Below are 22,226 nucleotides of genomic sequence, written 5' to 3'. Positions count from 1 at the left end.
GGAAAATAATTTATATTTCATTTTTGGTTGCAGTAAATACAAATTTTTCGGCAAATTTTTCAACAAACTTCAACATACTCTGTTCAAATAATAAACATGATGCAACTAGACTATAATAAAAAAAAAATATCAGAATGAAATTTGAAAAAAAAGGCAGGACAGGGGTTTGAGTAATAAAAAGGCGTGCTGAGACTGTCACTTTGGCCCAAAAAAAGGCAGGATGACTATTTATGGAAAAAAAAAGTCAAGATAAACTAATGAAAGTCTAGTACACATTTTTGTTAAAGGGACAGATGAAGCACGTCTCCGGGTGCGGAATTTTCTCGCTATGTTGAAAACCCATTGGTGGCCTTTGGCTGTTTTCTGCTCTTTGGTCGGGTTGTTGTCTCTTTGACACAATAATCCCCTTATCCATTCTCAATTTTAATACAAAAAATTTAAAAAGGCAGGACCGAATAGAGTGAAAAATACAAAGGCTGCGGCTGAGGAAAGACATTACAACTAATAAAATGAAGTACAAAATTTTTCATCCTAGCCCCCATAAAAATCAAATGGTGGTCCCTTATCAACCTTTAAACCCTATCCCCATCCCCCCCCCCCCCCCCCCCCCCCCAAAAAAAAATTCAGTCCCTCTTTAAACGTACATTGTTCTCACACTTGTTTTAACTAAATGTTTACCATATATATTGAAATCATTTCAACAACATGCTCCTGTCGTACTGACGTGTTTTCATTCAGCAAAGCTCTGCATGACCTGCATCTTCAAGGTCACAAAAAGTTTGTCTTTCTTGAACTGGTTCCCTGATTTATTTGGATAACAGGCGCTATCGACACTGCCACTCTTTCCTGGCTCTTGTAGATCGAACTTTAACAGATCGAAGGTCAGAATATTTGTTCCGATTCCACAGACCTGTTACCTGTTCTGTAAATTCCACCTTTTCCAGATGAACCACTTCAGTTGGGAAATCCTAAGGTAGGATATGGGGAAATCTGGATTTAGAATATTTTTTTGTCATCTGCTTGACCAAAATAAAGTCAATGCTTAATAGATAGAGCAATACTTTCCCTTATACAGTTTAATAAAACAAATTTAAAATTCAGAAATAAAAATAATTCATTGAATCAACTTTTTTAAGACTACTATAAAATATGGACCTATTCAAGTACACCTTTTAGCCAAAATTTAGGGTGTGCTTGACTGGATTGTATTTTTAAATGTTGTGTAGGACTTTTTGTAAACGATAAATGCTGACATGGACATAATACTTGTAAGTAAGTTAAATTTTATAATGAAAATCTGTAATAGATAAAACTAATTAAAAGTCTGTGTTTTTTTTTACAAAAATCTAGGCTTTACTTGCACAAAATCCCTATTTTCTATTCATCTACATCACAGGTATTTGGGGCATGGACCCTCCTTATTGGGCCCACTTAAAAAAAAATCTTTTTTTTTCCATATTTACAATTTTCTACAATGTATAGACATATAACCTGATAACAAGTCTCAACAATCCATTATTAGTCGATTACAATACCTTTTTTTACTATCAACACAAACCCCAAGTGAAAATGTAAAAATGGCTTGTCACTTTTATTCTGTATGTATATATCTGTTCTTTGAAATTTTTTTAATACATTGTTGGTGAGCCATCTTATGTCTTATTAATATCGGGGGTGTGGAAATGCTATGCCCGACTCGCCCGACTCGTACATTTGAACACCCGGACAAGTAATTTATTTTGTCTGAGTTGCCCGTAGACAAGTAAAAAAATATACATGACAAAGTTTAGTTCAAACAAAAATAAAGAATTATTTTCAAAACTTATAAAGATGTTTAATTTCATGTAAAAGAAACCAACGATCAGAGAGTAAAAACATATATTTAAGTCAAAACATCAATGTTCATGACGATGAATATTAACCCTACTGAAAATGAGTACGGGATTCCACTGGATTTCCAGTGAAATTACACTGGTATTCAGTGGAAAAAAATATTCCGATGGAATCCCATTAGAATTTCATCCAAAACATCTGGAATATTTTTCACACTGTAATTCCAATGGAAAATCAGTGAAATTTCCAATGAAACTTCCAAAGATTTTCCAATTAATTTCCAGTGGAATATTATTGTTTATATTTCAGTGGAGTTTTGATGTAATGCAAATATTCCAGTGGAATTTTGGACTTAGAAATTTAAAGGAATATATACTTCTAATTTAAATTTTTCAAATAATTAAGTGCATGATTATTATATAAAGGATTTAATTTGTAACATATAATTTGCTGGCCTGATAAGAAATTAAATATTATAATCATGATAATATATGGGATGTAATGAATATTTCATAAACCTACATATATACATGTATATGAAACATTTGTTCAAAAAATGTTACATGGTTAAATGTAATATGAAATCACTTGCCTAGTAACAAATAAAAAAAATCATTTGGTCTGAAAGACCCCCCCCCCCCCCCCCATATAAAATAAGTAAAATGGTAGCTCCTCAGATGTAGGGTGAATATAATGCATCACCATATAGCCTATGAGTATGACACATTGAAAGGATACATTTTAACTATTAAGAAATAAAATTAAATGTGCAATAATCAGATAATATAAATAAAGAAATGAATATTTTATATCAAATTGGGTTGAGAATAAGATTCTGTTTGATTTAACGAACAAAAACAATTAAGATTCTTTTTGAAAAATGTGCATGGCTCTTAAAAGGGCCGTTTTAAACAGATCTGTTGCAGAAATTATCTTCAGACTGTACGAATTGTTAGGATAACTCCGTTTTTTTCTTCAAGTGACCGTACTGGCAACTGCCCTGCACTACAGTCTACATGTATACAATAATATAATTATTTCTCCTTTGACTTCATCATGTTCATTAACTGTTACTGGTCTACTGTTCGTTTGAGAAAAGTAAAGTGAACGGCTTTCATTTTCCACATTGTTCTATAAACTGTTTCGGTATCTTAACTTTGTCGGTGTGATGAATTTTTCATCATTTTCATGTCCTGAACTCGGCACTGGAACTCGGGTCATAGAAGTTAATCTATAGAAACATTTCACATATAATCCGCTCCAATCAATTGTACGCTAAATGTCAGTGTTTTGGCATAATTTGAGCAGAAAATTCGTGAAACTGTAGTCTATAATGTTGTTTTTCAACACACATGTTTACATTCATGGAGGCTGCCATTTTTTCTACCAGACTATATATATAACCGCTGATTTGATTGGATAACTCTATTTCCGGGATTTCCGATCGGCCAATCAGATAGTCGTTATCATTAATACACGGAATGTGTTCAAATTTGAAACTAAAAATATTGTACGAGTATGTATCCTGTCCAGCATTGTCCAGCTGTGGTTACATTAATCATGTTAACAATAATTAATACTCAACAACCTTCGATTAATAAAGAAATAGACATTAAAGGCAGAACATTTAGGTATGACATTAGCTGTTGAACCAAGAATTTACGATGAGACGATGTGCTGATGTAGGGCAGACGTTCATGTACAGCAGATACAGGTAATTTTTAAGAGATTTTACATTTGATTTTTACATCATGAATATTTTTAATTAAAATTAAAAAAAAAGATATACACCCCCTTTAGTTTCATTCATGGGCTCTGTTAGTTCACACTTTGAGGATGACCATTTGGTGTTCTGAAAAGGGGGAGGTGGGAATGTAATAATAATTTTATTATTCAATATTGATTTACATTGTGTGCCTTCACAATCAAGGAAAGATGTTTACAGTTTCCTTCACAATGTCAGGCACATTCAACTTAATTTTGTCATGTTCTGATTTGGATGGACATGCAACACAAAAAATCCCTAAAGGTTAATATTGTGTTTTAGAGTCTTTATACTTAACTGAAAGAAGCTTCTTAATTATATATGTACATTGTATGATAAATATCAGTAATACATGATGCATACAGGTCATGACCAGAATTAAAAATTATTAATAAAATGTTTTTACATTTTTTTTTAGGTTGTCCATATATTAAAAGGGATTGATCATGGTGAAGGTACAAAGCTGCAAAAATGATGACTGTGCATCGATCAATATCCACTCAATAATATGAAAACACGATGAAAACAAACGAACCAGCAGCAGAAAAGAAATTTGAGTATAAGATTATTGAAAGGTACTTATCGAATTATTTTTTCATCCTTCCCACACTTGAAATAAAAATACATTAATCATGTTAATCATTCACATCTATAAGCTGTAAACACATCTCAAAAACATTGATCTGATCATCATGCACAATGGTTAATCATGGCTATTATGTGAACAAAATGAGGTGTCTGGTATGCTTCAACCAGATAGTAAACCAACAAGAAACACAACACAAAGGGAAAGATAATATGAGGCTAAATAAAAATATATGCGTGGTTCCAATTACCTTACCTACCTTTTTTTTTAGTCTTAACAATAGCCTACCCTAAAGATTTTTTTGTCATTTTTCAGTTAGTACTGTTTAAGTCAGAATGTTGCTCCCATAAACATGATAGACTCAATGTAAAAAAAAAACATAAAATAAAAAAAATTCTTACCTACCTACCCTAATTTTTTTTTAAATGTAACTGGAACCACACATACTATTTTATTTGGCTTTGAGAGACACCTGATCCATGAACAATAAAAGTCTATTTTGATAAAAAGAGATGTGTGTTATAAGTCTAAAAGACAGCAACCCAACAACTATAGCCAAAGGCCCAAAGATATCTAGAGAATACATAGTCTTCAACAATAGACATACATGTGTCTAAATTGCTCTTAGTGTATAAATGTTGTGAATAAATTACACACAAACACAAATAAAATATGCCAGTAACATATATTTTTGAATAATTGCAGACTGGAGCATGGTATTGTAATGTTATTTTAAATTCAAAATTCTATGCATGTTATGATGTATGATTTTTTTTCTTTCAGATTAATCAATGAAGACTTAATGGAACAGGATTGGAATGCAGAAACTTTGGACTTAATTCATGAATAATATCAATGGATGATAAAGAAAACTGACCAAACTGACAAAGTATTTCGTATGCATGTAAACTGGACATTTTTGTTTGTTTAATGCACAATAAACTAATTTGTAAAATTGAAAATTAAAACCATTTGTGAAAGATTTCAAGAGGACCAAAAGTTACCATGGACTTATGAATGATTTAACCAGAAAAATGATTTACATGTACAATTAAGTATATACATCTTTGACTAAAAAATGATAATTTATCAACGTTAATATTTTAAAGAGGTTGATCTTTTCGTTTAAAAGATCAAACTGTTGTAATTTCTTTAATTGTTGACTTGCATTAAAATGGTTATTGTCTTATTTCAAGTTTTCTTATTAATTCATTCAAAAATAAGCAGTGCATGCAAAATGATATCTAACATTTCAGTGGAATTGTCAATTTCCATTGAAATATCACTGGTTTTCTTTGGTTGATTGTTACAATTTCCAATGGAATTACCACTGGTATCCCAGTAGAAAACAATAAATGTCCAGTGGGAAAACAATGGTATTCCAACGGAGTTTTCACTGGTATTCCAATGGAATTTCCACTGTATTCCACTCGAGTATTCACCGGAATCCCACTGGATATTCCACTGATATCCCAATGGAAAACAATGAATGTCCAATGAAAATCCCGACCAAATTTCCCAGTGGTAATACAGTGGTATTCCAATGGAACTCTGATGGAACTCCACTGGTATTTTCAGTGAAATCCCACTTTACATTTTCAGTAGGGAAATAACAGAAATAGATCGATTACCAAAATTAAAAAAAAAAAATAAGTATGTGAACCAGGGTCACGTAAACATTGCATTGTCTTTGTCGGCATTGACCTGGGATCGTCGATTAGGATATATCCATCATTTAACGGAAGTGTCATTGCTTTAGTTTTGTATCGAGTTTCTGAAAAATACTTAATAAAAATACAGGGCAATCAAGACAAAAAGAGTGACGAGTCGTGTAGAAAATGTAAAACGCAAACGGAGAAGGACAAGAAGTATGAAAAAAAAATCGGAAGCGAGCATTTCAGACACCGTGGGTATCAGATTCCCCCTGGCTATCTAGGGAAGAAAATTCAGAAAATAAATTGAATTTTTGTATAATTTGTAGACAGCATCCGACCCTTGCCTATCAAAAGTCAACCTTATTTGTTGGCAAAGTGGTAGATAGAAGGGACACCTTAATTGCCCATTAACTATCAAGAAAAAGCCAAGCAGTTGAGAGAAACAAATAAAATTCAGTAGTTAATCTATTATTAGTTTTCATTTCTTCACTCACTGTCCTCAAAATTTAGTATATATGTACCTACTGGCTAGAATTTATAATTAAATATTGCTGCAAAATTGTCCTCTTAAGTGTCATTTCATTCGGTTGGTTTGCTGTTGGGTTTCTGTCCCATTGATGTTAACCCATTACCTTCTTTTATTTGAACACATAAACACAATGACTTTCATTTATATTGTAATGCAAAACAGTTCTAAGAATCATACAAGCTAACAGTAAAATACTTCAATATTTATTGGGACTTTCAGGACAAGTAACTTTTTTTACGGACAAGTTAAATTTACAGTTTTACTTGCCCACGGACAAGTGCTCACAACATATATTTCAACACCCCTGAATATTTACATGTACTTGGGATTTTTTAAATGTTCAAAACTGTTCTATTTGCTTAAAAGTAACCTGGAGAAATTTCTAGACACCATTCATTTAAGGTCAAAAGCCTTGTGACCTTAGGGTGAAACTCCTACTGGAGCCCCAGTGTATGAATGCATGTACATATCTTACCAAGGAGGTTGATCTTACATTAGAGTCGTGCGAGTAATTCCGGACACTTTCGTCCTAAATGAAAGTCATTTGGTTCCCAGTGTTTGATAAACAAGCGAAATGTAATATGTATTGTATTTACCTGCCTGTACGAAATTACCCGGATCGACTATAATCTTTATCATGTTTATAGATTGATCATTTATGCTAATTCTTTTTTTTTTCATTAATAAAAAAATTCTGCAGATGATTAAGTATAATTTTATAAATTATATTTTTTTGCAACAAACTAAGAATGTTTTAAATTTTAAAAATTCACAGAATCTAAATAACAAAATTTTAACTTCGCATTATTTGTTAAAGGGAGTCCCCCGACAGTATATACTCAGTTCATCATTATGGTAGGATCACATGTCCTGTGCATGCTGTGTTTATAGTATAATAGATTTATTATGTCTCGTCTATCTGAAGTTTGGTTAAACTGCCTACTGTGAAAAACATTATTACATGATTACATTCCCAATTACTACTTTTAGTCAATTATGTGTGAAAAATTTCAATTTCATGGGTTTTAATCCCCCAGTGCATGATGTGAAACATCATAAGAATTTGTAGGTATAAATGAAGAGATATGAAAATTTTATCCTCAGTACTGTGTCAGTCACTTAATGACAATAAAAACATTAATTTAGGGTAATAAATATTCCTAAAGAAATGAACATTGAGAAGTTCTCATTCTGACACACATTTCAATGATCAATTAAATCATCTTTTATTAGGGAGCTAACCATTTGATTTTTATGGGTGGGCTAGGATGAAAAATTTTGTCCTGCATTCTTTTTGATGATTAAGGCATCATGATAGATAATATTTAAACTCTTTCCTTACTTGAAAAAAGCACCTGGTTCCCTAAAGAGCACCAGGGTGCAAAATTTCAGGGGGAGGGTGCAGAGCCTCTATATATTTACTGCTCTCCTGGATACTGATTTGTAAACATGTAAAAATAAGGCGGCTAATGCCCTCATGTATCATCAACAAAGAAAGTGACAAATGAATAATTTTATTTCCTTTTTGCAATTTCTCATTGATGTGATGTAAATTTTCTGTTAGAAAGTCACACGATTCTGTATCTATATACTAGTATGACAGTTTGCCTAAGTTTCACAAGACTGTTTTATCTTATTTTTGCAGAAATTTTTTTTTTCTAGGTGTACAACTGTGCAAGTATTGAACATCGCAGCTTGAAATGCAATGTGACCTTAAAGACAACATAATAATGGACAGATGTAAGTATTTGGTAATATAATAATAGTTAAAGATATGGGGAATGTATGAAATTGTTTGAAAAAGTCCACATATAATACACTCCTTGAAAGTAGATTTTTATCTTTTTTACTCTTCTGCTAAATGAGGGTTTGGATGACTGAGGGGGTCCTTTATGTCTTTGTTCTTTAAATATTAGACCATTTTCCTCTCTATTCAATATTTATTTTGCCCATTTATATTATCTCTATTCACTATATCTGTGTGCCCCATTATTCAATATTCTGTATTATTTTTGCAATTGTTTCTCTATTCTTGATTTGTTTGCCCTTTATTCTGCACTTTTTTGTCAATTATTCTCTATTCTGTAAACCCCATCCATACTCTCCATTATGATATATATATTCCACTATTCATTCCAATGAAAAGATAAAAAATATTTTATGTTGTCCATATTCTAAATTGTTCTCTGATAATACTATTAGTTACATAGTGTGCTAGTGACCTAATACGGTATATATGGGGTCAGTAAATACTATATGGGGATTCGCTCGAATCCCCATATGGTATTTACTGACCCCATATATACCGTATTACGTCACTAGCACACTATGTAACGAATTTATCTTACCGACTATCTTAACATGTGGTATTTAGACTAGTGACCTATCAAAGTAAGCAAGTCTTCAATACCGTTAAAATTAAGAAACAACTTCCATTGGTCATACAAAAAAATATGCCAACAATAACAACTTGTTAGCTTTAAATGTGTTTTATGAATTTATTTCAATCTTTCATCATCAGTTTGTTCGTCTGTTGAAACCTTTAAGATTTTTTCTCAGTACAGTTTTGTTTTAATAAAGGGACATAACACCACTACTGACCATGTATTGAAATAAGCCCCGCTTACTAACCTAATATGGAATATACATGGTCTCCACGCGGTTGCTTTTAACCAATCACTTTCCTAGAAATGTATAGGAGGTAAGATAAATATATATACCAGCATATAAAATTTGATTTCTCAATCACCAGAAATATCTTTTATGGTTTTGATCTCTATATATATATATGGAAAATTGGTTAAATAGATATAAAAAAAATGAAAGAAATGGATGGTAAGTACATTTGTATATATGATACAGAAACAAAACAACACAACACAAATATAATACTCTGACTTCTATGTAAACATGAATAATTTAAATTATGATCTTTCAATAGTATTTTAAACTTTTAAGTGTATAACTCTTTTTGCACCCCCCTCCCCCCCCCCCCTATCGCAATTAAAAGTTGGGGGGGGGGCATATTATTTTACCCCTGTCCGTCCGTTCGTCTGTCCCATTATGGGTATATAGTTATTCCAGATAACTTCTCCTACAGTTTGAATGCTAGGAAGTTTTCACTTTGCTGGCGGTTTGTACATATATTGAAGATGTGCATGTGGTCAGGGTTTTGATTTTTATTGATATTTGCTCTTTTACAAGATAGTTGAACTTTGTCATGTTTGGAGTATTTACTTGCATAAGAGGTGCATAGCTTTTCAGGATCACTCCTCCTACAGTTTGAAATGAAATGGCACCTACATCAAAAAGTTCATTTTAATGAGAAATAATTCAAATTTGAAGCATACAAGTAGTGAAATAATCTTTCCCTTTTAAGTTTTCATTTGTATGACGTCGTATTTTGCCATGATGTAAAATTACTAAATCATTCATGAAATTTCACGGAATTTTATTTAAATCTTAATTTTATACATTTTAGAAGCTTTTTAATGCATTATTTCTTTTTTGTTAAATATGCATTGAATAGAAACAAATTTTATGTATTTTCAATCTCAATTTGCTGAAAATCCCGGGATCCCTGCATGCATGTGTATCGCGCATGAATAGATCACAGTGAACTGGTTACGAAAGTCGTTTCGGAAACATGGTTTATCAAGTGTAAACTAAGGACAAAAATCTAATTCACCAATCCAATTCAAGTATTAAATGATATGCAAATCATATAAGAATTATTGCCCTTTAAATTTTACACAATTTGTTCATCATGTTTGCTTACATTTAAAAATCTTCTGCTCTGAAACAACTGGGCCGAATACTTCTAAACTTTACCTGAATGTTCCTTAAGGTATATCTAGTTTATAAATTGTATCCGAAGTTTTGATCCATCAACAAACATGGCTGCCATGGCTAAAACTAGAACATAGGGGTCAAATGCAGTTTTTGGCTTATATCTCAAAAACTAAAGCATTTAGAGTGAATCTGACATGGGGTAAAAATGTTCAATAGGTGAAATCTATCAGCCCTGAAATTTTCAGCTGAACCGAACAACCCATTGTTAGGTTGCTGCCACTAAATTGGTAATTTAAAGGAAATTTTGCAGTTTTTAGTGATTATCTTGAATATTATTGAAGATAAAGATAAAAAAAGGTTCAGCGAAGTAAGATCTACAAAAAAGTTTATGTGACCAAAATTGTCAATTGACCTCTTTTTAAGGAGTTATTGCCCTTTAAAGACAATTTTTCACACTTTGTTCATCTAGTTTGCTTGCCTTACTTTAAAAAATCTTCTGCTTTGAAACTGCTGAATTTTTTTGAGCCAAACTAGGGCTGAATGAGTTTCAGAGTATTTAGTATAAATTTTTTATTTTATTTCCTTGCACGTCAAAAACATAGCCACTATGGCTATAATGGAACATAGGGGTAAAATGCATTTTTTTTACTTTTCAAGAAAATATGACAGATACAAAGAACATTTAAATGGCATTTTTAAGCCACTCATTAATAAATATTGAATGGCAAAAATAATCATTGATGAAAGATTTTCATCAAAATGTTACAGGTGAGCGATTAGGGCTCTTGAGAGCCTCTTGTTTTAAGATATAAATGGGAGAGCTATCTTTTTCAAAGTTTGAAATTTTTTAGAGATAATTTATTGTAATATTCTCTGTCTGTACGTCCCCTCTTACGCTCTTTATACATGTACTTGGATTTCAGGATTTTATATGCAGAATAGCTTTGACAGGCTCAGCTTATTCTAAATGGTCTGAAATTTTTTAGAGTAATTTTGACCACTTAACACCTAGATAAATATAAGATGAGGAGATGTGGTATGATTGCCAAATGAAGTAGAATTAACTTAAGGACACCACATGTTGTCATTGTATAGTCTTCCACAATGCAGAGCAAAATATAGACTGATTTATTACAAAACAATAAAAGAAAAACAAATTTGACAGACATAAACCAACAGCAACCATTGAGTTACAGGCATCTGACTTTGAACAGGCACATATATAACATGGTTTTACTCTTTGTTGTAGGCCTTCAGTGACCTTTAATTTCTGTCTCATTTGGTCTCTTGTGGAGAGTTGTCTCATTGGCAATCATACCACATCTTCTTTTTTTTGTACATGTACATATATATAGAATTAAGCAGGGTTAAACAGATACAGTTCAGTTTACACCACTATAGAATTACTTTTCAACAGTTGTGAATAGTAAGTTAAATTCAGATCTTTAAAATATTATGAAATTTTATGATTGAAAGATAGCAAAATTCCTATTTTTCCACAAATAGTTTCAAATTTGCATATTTTGCAACATATTTCTTTTAATAGGAAATACTGTGCACCATGGCTTCCAAACGGTCATTTATTCCAGACTTGAAAATATTTCCTTGAAAAATGTCCGGCTGTCATCAGAAAATTTTATTCACTCTGTGGTTAAAGTTTTTAAAATTTTAATAACTTAATTAATTTCTTATACTATATTGGATTTGTACCAAACTTGGACGAACCTTGTTTATGATCAAATGCTATAGTATCTAGAAGGAAATTTTGTTTTCTTCCAGTTAAAGTTTTTTAACATTTATTAGATTCATAAACTATCCTGGATTTTTACCAAACTTATGACAGAAGCTTCTTACAATCAGAAGATAGTATCAAGAGGAATATTTTTATTGATTTACTTCCTCATTTTTGTTGAGCCTGCGATTAACAGAAAAGGTAGGCGAGACACTGGGTTCCGCGGAACCCTTACAAATTTTTTCTAATACTATATGCAATAGGTCAACTATATTTGATGTATGGACATTTTTTATGATCAACATGTCAGTCTCGCAGGTTTTATTTGACTTTGACCTAATTTTTTCATGGTTCATTGCTCAGTGTTAAGTTTTTGTGTTTTGGTCTGTTTTTCTTAAACTATAAAAAATACTTAGTAGGTCAACTATATTTGTTGTACGGAAGGATTGTACCTGTCTTGCATGTATCATCTGACCTAGGCCTCATTTTCATGGTTCATTGGTCAATGCTTAGTTTTCTTGGTTAAGTCTGTTTCTTAAAAACTATAGCAATAGGTCAACTATATTTGGTGAATTAAATGATTGTAAGGTGTACATGTATTTCTTATTATTGGTTAATCTGATCTTGGCCTCATTTTCTTGGATCATGTTAAGTTCATATGAAACTTGTAGTAAAGCTTTATGTTTAGGACTATCAACATAAAATCAATGGTTAATACAGAAGGCAAGACATTTCAGCGTGTGCACTCTTTTTCAGATATTATAAGTGGTGTATGAAATGATTGTAAGGGGTGCATGTCAGTTTGGCAGGTTTCATCCTTGACCTCTTTTTCATGGTTCAGTATTCAATGTTAAGGTATTGTGTCTTTGTCAGTTTTTCAAATACTATAAGCAGTACCTTAACTATATTTGGTGTATGGAATGGTTGTAAGGCTTACATGACTGTCTGGTAGGTATCATCTGACTTTGACCTCTCCTTCATGGTTAATTGGTCAATTGTTCAGTTTTTGTGTTTTGGTCTGTTTTTAAAATACTTAAAGCAGTATAGGTCAACTATATTTGATGTATAGAATGATTGTAAGGTGTACATATAAAAAAGAGGATGTGGTATGATTGCCAATGAGTCAACTCTTCACAAGAGACCAAATGACACAGAAATTAACAGCTATATATAGGTCACAGAACAGCCTTCAACAATGAGTAAAGCCCATACCGCATAGTCAGATATAAAAGGCCCCGAAATCACAAATGTAAATCAATTCAAACGAGAAAACAAAGGCCTAATTAATGTACAAAAAAAATGAACGAACAACAAACGACAACTACTGAATTACTGGTTCCTGACTTGGGACAGGCACATATACATACAGTATGTGGCAGGGTTAAACATGTTAGCGGGATCCTAGCCCTCATAAATTCATATATTTTAGAAATTCTCAAGAAAATCTGTTATATTATAGAAATTTTATTAACATTAACATTATTAAATGTTGTACTTAACTATATTTGATTTATGCTTTTACATTAATATTTTGATTCCCTTATTGCTATAAAATTTATTATATGTTTTTTCTCATGGCAGCTCTAATATAAAAATGTATTTTTCTTTGAAGTTCATTATCTTCTTCATTTCTAAACACTTGTTTAATTATACACCTCTTTTTCTATAGCCATTATTATTATAGCTGGTCAGTGGTCATAAACCTATGAAAATGAGTCAATTATTTAACCACAGAGCACTACCCACATGTTCTTATCCTGTGTATTTGATGAATAATTTTAAAACTTATTTTCATCAAAACTCATTAACAGGGCAAGATATGGAAATTTATTTTTCTTCTGTGGTTTTAGAATATTAAGTAACAAAATGAAAATGATATTTTGATAAACATGTTGTTGTCTTTGTATTAATTGTGCTCTCATAAACCATCAGATTAGTACCGGTATGTACTGTACTGCAATAAAAAAAACATGAATCAATGTCAGGGAACTTGAAGTAATTGAAAACCAATACCGTATATATAGTTGGCTATAAAAGGGCCGGACATGTACAAACTTAGGGTTCTGAAGAAATGTTCGATTGCCTATAATTGCCTACATCCACTTCATTTTAACTCTGACGGATAGTTGTTTCTGGCTGTCATTAGTCTGTAGGTTTGGTTTCAATTACTTCAAGTTCCCTAATATCAATGGATATTGATTCATGTTTTTTTTTTATTGCAGTACAGTACATACTAATCTGATGGTACTAGTTCAAAACCCAAACTGCACTCTAACTTTACTTTGCCTCAACCAAGTGTTATGAAACTTATACACAATGCTTATTAACACCAAACACTGATCAAGTTTGGGTGTCGTCTCTTTCACCATTCTCATATTATGTTACTTTATTAATAAAAAAAAATTGATAAATTTGAGATATATTTACAAGCAGGCCGGGACATCTGTGTTTCATTGACACATTCTTGTTTTATTTATTACATATTTTAGTGTATTGAAAGTATTTATACTGCTTCCACTTTTCAAAATTCTAACATTAAGCTCTACCTCTTTAATGGATAAATAAATGATACTAGTCAAGAACTCAACAGATATTTTTTTTCAGGTTCTCTGGTCATTCGTACTTGTTGGCCACACACATGGAGATATTGATCCTGCTTTCAGCTAATATCAGAAAAATTAAGAACAAAGGATGCTGAAACTGTGCAGTCACTGTTCAGGATTATTCCAGATGTTTAAAAAGTGAAATTATAATACAATATATGTTACTGGTTAATTCCTATGATTAGTAATTTTAAACAACACACAGAGACTTTGCATTATTGTTTTACAAGAGAGACACCAAAAGATGCAGTCAACATTTATCATTTTTATCAAAATACACCCAGGACAAACCATGGATACACTTAGCTTGAAATATGGTGCTTTCTTACCAAAATTGCCTATATGTAAAAGAAATGAAGAACCTAAATTCATGACAACAATCAGGAGATACCCAGAAGAACTAGTATAAATGGTTAAAGATGAAAGAATGCAGAATAAGGTACTGTCATATTCAGTCTTAATAAGAGTCCTGCTGCTTTATATATATATATATGCATTTTTAGGCAGTTAAGGTGCCTATGCGTGCACCCTAGATTTGTGTTCTACCCAATAAATGCTGAAATGTGTGCCATTGTTATTATCTAGCTGGCTATTATGTTATTCATAACTAATTGGACATTTTTTTAATACTTTTATTTCTGGAATACCAAAAATAGCACCAGAAAAACCTTAAATGATCGTCGAACTACCCAAAACTTTTGAAGTTGCACATAGGAAGTAGTACTCAATAGAAATCCGTACCTAGTTTATTATCCCCTGTGCTTTTGGCTACGATGTCAAGGAATAATTGTATGAAATATTTCATTGCCGAAAATCGGTAATTACAAGTCGTTTATATTTCGCAAATGGCAAAATGCACAGGAATATTGTTCATGTACAACAAATCTCTATGATAGAGGAAATAAAGATATATAAATGGGCGGTAATTTTTAACTTATCTTGCCAAATAAGGTGGTTGCTATTTTATGAATGAGACGAGGTCATGATAGGATGTGGAAATCGACGTTGATGGGATGTTTTAAGTAATGTGGACAACTCGTCCCCGAGACAAGTCGGACCGAATCCACTCAAACCGTCTAAGAAGACAACTTTGACCATTTGTCAGATTTACTTAGGGTTTCATAAAATATTAGACTAACATGTCTAGCGGAGCCATTAATCTTTTGTTTGTGCATTGGGGTCTATTTAGGGGTATTTGGAGTTGCCTGAAGAAGGGAGGGGTTTACTATAGAACCCTATGGGATTTATTTTTTTAAATTTTCAAATGACTATTTCTCGAAAACAGTAAGTGATAGACACATGCAGTCTTCAGTAATGAGAACAGGACAATAAAAAAAAATCAACTAAAATATAAGGTGAGTCCCTGGGGGTCATCCCAACTCCCTTTAATTTGAAAATGTACTTTTATCTTGTAAACCGTTGCGATCCCCACCCCTAAACATTATATATACTTGTATGGGACAATAAAAGAAATCAAATGAAAATAATTTGGGGGAGTTCCCAGTGTTTTCCCACCCCCTCCTGTTTGAGAACTTGGAAATGGTCAAGATCCCCACCCCTAAACCATATATATTCATGTATGGGACAATAAAACAAATCAAATGAAATATATGGGGAGTCCCTGGGGTCACCCCACCCCCTCCTGTTTGAGAACTTGTAAATGGTCGAGATCCCCACCCCTAAACCATATATTTTCATGTATGGGACAATATAACAAATCAAATGAAATATATATGGGGAGTCCCTGGGGTCACCCAACCTTTCCTGTTTGAGAACTTGGAAATGGTTGAGATCCCCACCCCTAAACCATATACATTCATGTATGGGACAATAAAACAAATCAAATGAAATATAGGGGGAGTCCCTGGGGTCACCCCACCCCCTCCTGTTTGAGAACTTGTAAACAGTCAAGATCCCCACCCCTAAACCATATATATTCATGTATGGGACAATATAACAAATCAAATGTAATATATGGGGAGTTTCTCGGGTCACCCCACCCCCTCCTGTTTGAGAACTTGGAAATGGTCGAGATCCCCCCCTAAACCATATATATTCATGTATGGGACAATAAAACAAATCAAATGAAATATAGGGGGAGTCCATGGGGACACCCCACCCCCTTTTGTTTGAGAACTTGTAAACAGTCAAGATCCCCACCCCTAAACCATATATATTCATGTATGGGACAATATAACAAATCAAATGAAATATTTGGGGAGTCCCTAGGGTCACCCACCCCCTCCTCTTTGAGAACTTGGAAATGGTCGAGATCCCCACCCCTAAACCATATGTATTCATGTATGGGACAATATAACAAATCAAATGAAATAAAGGGGGAGTCCCTGGGGTCACCCCACCCCCTCCTGTTTGAGAACTTGTAAACGGTCGAGATACCCACACCTAAACCATATTTATTCCTGTTCATCATGTCAAAAAGATTTGAATGACATACAGGGCCAATCTCCTAGGTGTCACATATGCATATCACTTTACTAGACCAAACCAATATGATCTGGACTTTGCCCAATGTCAGGAGACCATAGGAATGACGAATTATGGGGGCTTTGTTTGGGAGACTTCGTAACGGCATCCTGTTACAATTATTTCTTGTTTATTATAAAATTTTAATGATGCAAAAAATGAGTCTAGTTTAATTGAATTTACTTTAATTATTTATTAAATTATTTCTGGACCTATAATAAATTTCATTTATGGCTCATTTTAAAGAAAACATATAAATCTTTCAAGCAGTGTAAAGCCCGAGAATGTTTGACCAACTGTTTTATAATCACCTGTCATTTTATTCCAAACTTGGTATGGAGTAACATCATGCACTTGGGGGTGAAGATGGGGGTCATTTACATTGATATATGAGTTGCTTTTGAAAACCTTGATGAAATATTGATTAATTTGCCTAAATAATCAATTCTTTTAATGAACATAAATGTACAATATACGAATGTTTAATGTTTGTTCTTTGAAATCTTAAAAAAAAATTGAAGCAAAACTGCCACAGTTTTATAATTACGTTTGCCTTGGTTTTTGGTTAACTGCCTACAGCGCTTACAGTGCTTTGATTTTATGCCCCGTCGTAGCGGAGGGGGCATTAAGTTTTACCCTTGTACATCTGTACGTAGTTTGATATAAGAAGATGTGGTATGAGTGCCAATGAGACAACTCTCCATCACAATTTGTAAAAAAAAACCCATTATAGGTCAAAGTACGGTCTTCAACACGGAGCCTTGGCTCACACCGAACAGTAAGCTATGAAAGGCCCCAAAAATGACTAGTGTAAAACCATTCAAATGGGAAAACCAAAGGTCTAATCTATATAAAAAATGAGAAACGAGAAACACTTATGAACCACATCAACAAACCACAACTACTGATCATCAGGTTCCTGACTGAGGACAGGTGCAAACAAATGCAGCGGGTTTAAACGTTTTAATAGGTACCAACCTTCACCCTTACCCGAAACAATAGTGTAACATCACAACATAGAAAGACACAGTATAAATGGAAATTTTTTTTACAAAATAAATAATTTTTGTTCATAGTACGAGAAACAGAAGTAAAAATTTTAAAGTCATACTAAACACTTATCAAAGCAGCTGGTATATATATATATATAAAAAATAGAGAAACAATGAATAACAAAAAATATTGCGATTGTATCAACAGGTCAACATGGAAGTACGGTTTGAGAGTACTCGCAGTTACGTATACTGAAAGCTAGTTAAAAGCCAAAATTAATCAATTAATAATAAAAAAATCATGCATCAGAGACTAAAATCAACTAAAACACATCCCAGGGATTTAGTATTTAATATCATGCATGGACAGTCAAATAAGACATGACTTGTGCAATGCCAAAAATAAAAGTATCGACAGGCTGTAGGATAGTTATGTTAACCTCTATATAGAAAAAATTAATGTGGATTTGTATTTATACATCCCACTTAAAAAAAATACAAATTTAGTTATGTTTTAATTTGCTGATGACAAAATCTTTATTTGTGGTAATGTAAACTATAATCAAAGATCTAATTACAACATTTGTAAGATAACCTTTACTAATAAGTTTGTTTAATTTAGGTTCAATGAGTTTATATGGATCACACAGTGATTTCCATGCTTTTAGTACAATATTACTGTAAAATTTAGGATGTGAAATACCTTTTTTTATAAGTTTTCTACAGGTACAGCCAAATTTACTAATCAAATCTTTGTATCTATGAAAGAATTTAGTAAAAGTTTTAAGTAAATTTATGGTAACTAAATCCCTGACTTAATAATTTACCGGTGTAAGTCTGTACGTCCCATTAATTGGTTTCTGTTCTCTAACTTTAGTTTGCCTCAACCAAATGTTATGAAACTTATACATTGCTTATTACCACAAACCACAAATCAAGTTTGAATTTTGGTAGCGTCACTTTTACCATTCTAGATCTAGAGTTATGCCTCTTTACAAATAGAAAAATTGCTTTTTTTTTTGTGTCCGTTCTCTAACTTTAGTTTGCCTGAACCAAATATTATGAAACTTATACACAATGCTTATTACCACAAAACAAAGATCAAGTTTGAATGTTGGTGGCCTCACTTTTACTGTTCTAGAGTTATGCCCCTTTACAAATAGAAAAATTGCCAAATTTTTATACACCAGTTTACGGGACGTATTATGGTATATCGTTGTCCGTCTATCCGTCTGTCGTGAACATGTCTGACAATCAAAAACGCTTGAACCAATTTACATGAAACTTTGGTGAATTAGTTATATCTGTTGACGTGTGCTCCCTTTCGTTTTTTATAAATTTTAGGCTTTAAGTTTCCAAGTTTTGGGTTTTTTTTTCATTAAAAAAGGGTGAATTTCCAGTTTTCGGACAATGACTCTAAATGCTTTCTGCAGTTTTCATGAAACTTTAGTGAATTGTGTTTATATCTATTGACTTAAGCTCCCTTTTGATTTTTATCAATTTAAGGTTATAAGTTTTGGAGTTATGTGATTTTATTCATAAAAAGGGGGGATTTTCCTGTTTTTTTTAACAATGCTTTGAGCAGTTATCATGAAACTTTGGTTACTGGTTGTATCTATTAAGATAACCTCCCTTTAGTTTTTCATGAATTTCTGATATGACATTAAGAAGTTATTGAACTTTATTCTTTGAAAAAGTGATGGGCATATATCATGCACTCATGGTGCAGCTGATTATTCATTTTAGTTCACTATAAAAGTTAAGTTTGCTTAATCAAATGTTCAAAAACTTATACACAATGCATATTACATTGTACCACAAAACTCAGATCAAGTACTCATTTGGGTACTGTGTGTCACTTTTACCATTCTTGATTTATTACCCATTAAAATGTTATATGCAAGCGGGGGCATCATCTGTGTCCCATGGACACATTCCCCATTTATTTTTCACAGAATTTTGAAAGGAATAAATAATACATGATTTTCACATAGATAAAACATATTGTTGAAAGAATTTATACCTGTTTAGTACAGATGAAATGCAACTCAACAACAGAAAAAATAAATAAACAGCATAGATGCAGTTTTGACCTATACTTGTATAAAAATAAGGAGATGGTACATGATTGCCAATGAGACAACTATCCACCAAAGTTTGAATAAAGTGGATGTAAGCAGTTAAAGGTAACTGTACAGCCTTCTACAATGAGAAAAACCCATACCGTATAGTCGGCTATAAAAGGCCCCGAGAAATCTAACGGCCTAATTTATAACAAAACAAGTAGCGAAAATCAAATATAACATACATATAAAACCAATGACTTCCATGGAAGTATTGGCTCCTGACTTGGGACAGGCACATAAAGAATGTGGCAGGTTAAACAAGTTTTGGAGTGCTCAACCCTACCCTAACCTGGGACAGTGGTGTTACAGCACAACTTAAGAACAAACTATAAAAATCAGTTGAAAAGGTTTCATCATATTTTTATAGGTCAACTGTCTTGAAATGATTAACAAGTGATTGTAGAATTTAATAATCATCTCAATTGTCAATTGAAAAGCCAAAAACAAACAAACATCTACTATCAACATCAAATTCCTTAAAAACAAAAGCTTTAAGATACAACTTTAGATGACAGGAAAAGTCTTGACTTTGGATAGGCACATGGACTTGCACATGTTGCAGTAGTTTCTGAAAACTCAATATTGCTCCCCTTTTAAATCTTGATCAGTATTTGTAAAATGAAAAAAAGTTACATAGAAGAATGCAGGTTGCCAGTAACATTCAATTGGAGAAAGGGAAAAGATTACTCAACTCTACACTGAAATAATTTTGAAAACAATTAATGGCTATACTATCTTTATTGTAAAAAAATGTTGGAAAAGTTATGTACCTTATGATCATGTTTTGTGTGAAATGTCACACAAGGCAATCAAAATGTTCAGAGGGGGAAATGAAGTTTTTTTATAAATGTCAAGTGTGATAGTCTCAACCTATCAACATGATCAAAATTGTTGACCTCACTATTAATATTTACATTTAGCATGTACAGTGGAATAGAATGTTTTTGTTATCTTTTATTAAATGTTATTTTACTTTGCTCTTATAGGCAGGATTGAAAGGAAGAAAGAACTAGTCATCAGTAAAGAAACAGATCAATTTATATAACATGTAATAATTCCATCTGAATATAACAAACATTGCACATGTTATGAAGATTTGTTCACATGTCTACTCTGATTTGTACCCGTAGTTATGTATTTGTAATATTATATAGTACAGGTATTTTATTTTAGAACAGTATTTTTTTTTGCTGTGGAGAACATCAAAGAAATTAGAAAAATATAATTAAAGATAGTTTCTTCCATTTTTTCTGTGACAAAAAAAAAATTGTGCAAATTAGGAAAATGAAATGAGGCTATATTATTAAATATTTTTGAGTTTTAGTTTTTTTTTTACATCCTATTTTAAAATTTCATTGGCATTTGAAGTAATGAGTTGAAACCAGTTTTTATCAATCATTTTTTTTCAAGATGTACAAACAGTACAGTAGGTTAAGCTATGGTGTACATTAGTTTACTATGATGTTAAGGTCAAATAAACTTGAAACTTTGTACTTACAAGTGTTCATTATGAAGTCATTTCTTTAAATAATTACAAATAAGTTACTGAACATGGAAATGTGATTGTGGACACAAATCTCAATCCCATAGAGCACCGCCCTCCTCACCAGCCTCTCAGTAACTTAATGGTATATTGACTTTGAAAATTTCCTTAGTTTACACTGTAAGGTTTGTGATAAGTTCAGTTTAAGGAGAACCATTCATAGTATGTTAGGGATATTTTATTTGCAGTCGAATAAGCTTTTGGACAACGCATGTGCTTGGGGATTTTTTTTACCTTGAACCCTCAATCATGGTCAAATAACTAAGAATCTTTTGCAAAGTTTACATGTTAAAGTTTATGCTTAGGCCAGTTTAAAATCGACCACTTATCAGAGGCGGATTTAGAGGGGGCCTGGCCCCCCCTCTTTTGTGGGACAAATTTGGTTGATTATATATAGGGAATCACTGAAGCATGACAAAAGAGATGCAGTAGAGAGCAACCTTAGAAAATACTTTTTTCGGAACTGTAATGAAAAGTATGCTTATAAACAAAATTCATATTTTTTTTCAGTTAAAGACATATTTTTTATGAATCATAATATTTCAACAAATGTTTGAAACAAATTAACATAAAAACTGTCTAAATG

The 22,226-nt window shown here is 32.3% G+C and overlaps 2 long non-coding RNA genes across 3 annotated transcripts; both read left to right on the top strand.

Annotated features, from left to right (window-relative positions):
• The first annotated feature begins 830 nt into the window (after positions 1–830).
• On the top strand, positions 831–21,590 carry LOC127718608 (uncharacterized). Of its 2 annotated transcripts, none has more exons than XR_007989923.1 (4): positions 831–973; positions 8,031–8,108; positions 14,497–14,934; positions 21,084–21,590. It is a non-coding gene; the product is annotated as an uncharacterized LOC127718608 (long non-coding RNA). The 2 variants fall into 2 exon arrangements; XR_007989924.1 differs by lacking the exon at positions 831–973 and adding an exon at positions 988–1,268.
• LOC127718606 (uncharacterized) lies at positions 2,897–5,373 on the top strand. The gene is made up of 3 exons (XR_007989921.1): positions 2,897–3,547; positions 4,017–4,173; positions 4,968–5,373. It is a non-coding gene; the product is annotated as an uncharacterized LOC127718606 (long non-coding RNA).
• Positions 21,591–22,226: the final 636 nt, after the last annotated feature.

The sequence above is a fragment of the Mytilus californianus genome, unplaced genomic scaffold, assembly GCF_021869535.1.
Source record: "Mytilus californianus isolate M0D057914Y unplaced genomic scaffold, xbMytCali1.0.p SCAF_10, whole genome shotgun sequence".
Classification (NCBI taxonomy): Eukaryota; Metazoa; Mollusca; class Bivalvia; order Mytilida; family Mytilidae; genus Mytilus; species Mytilus californianus.
This window is presented reverse-complemented; position numbering and strand designations above follow the sequence as displayed.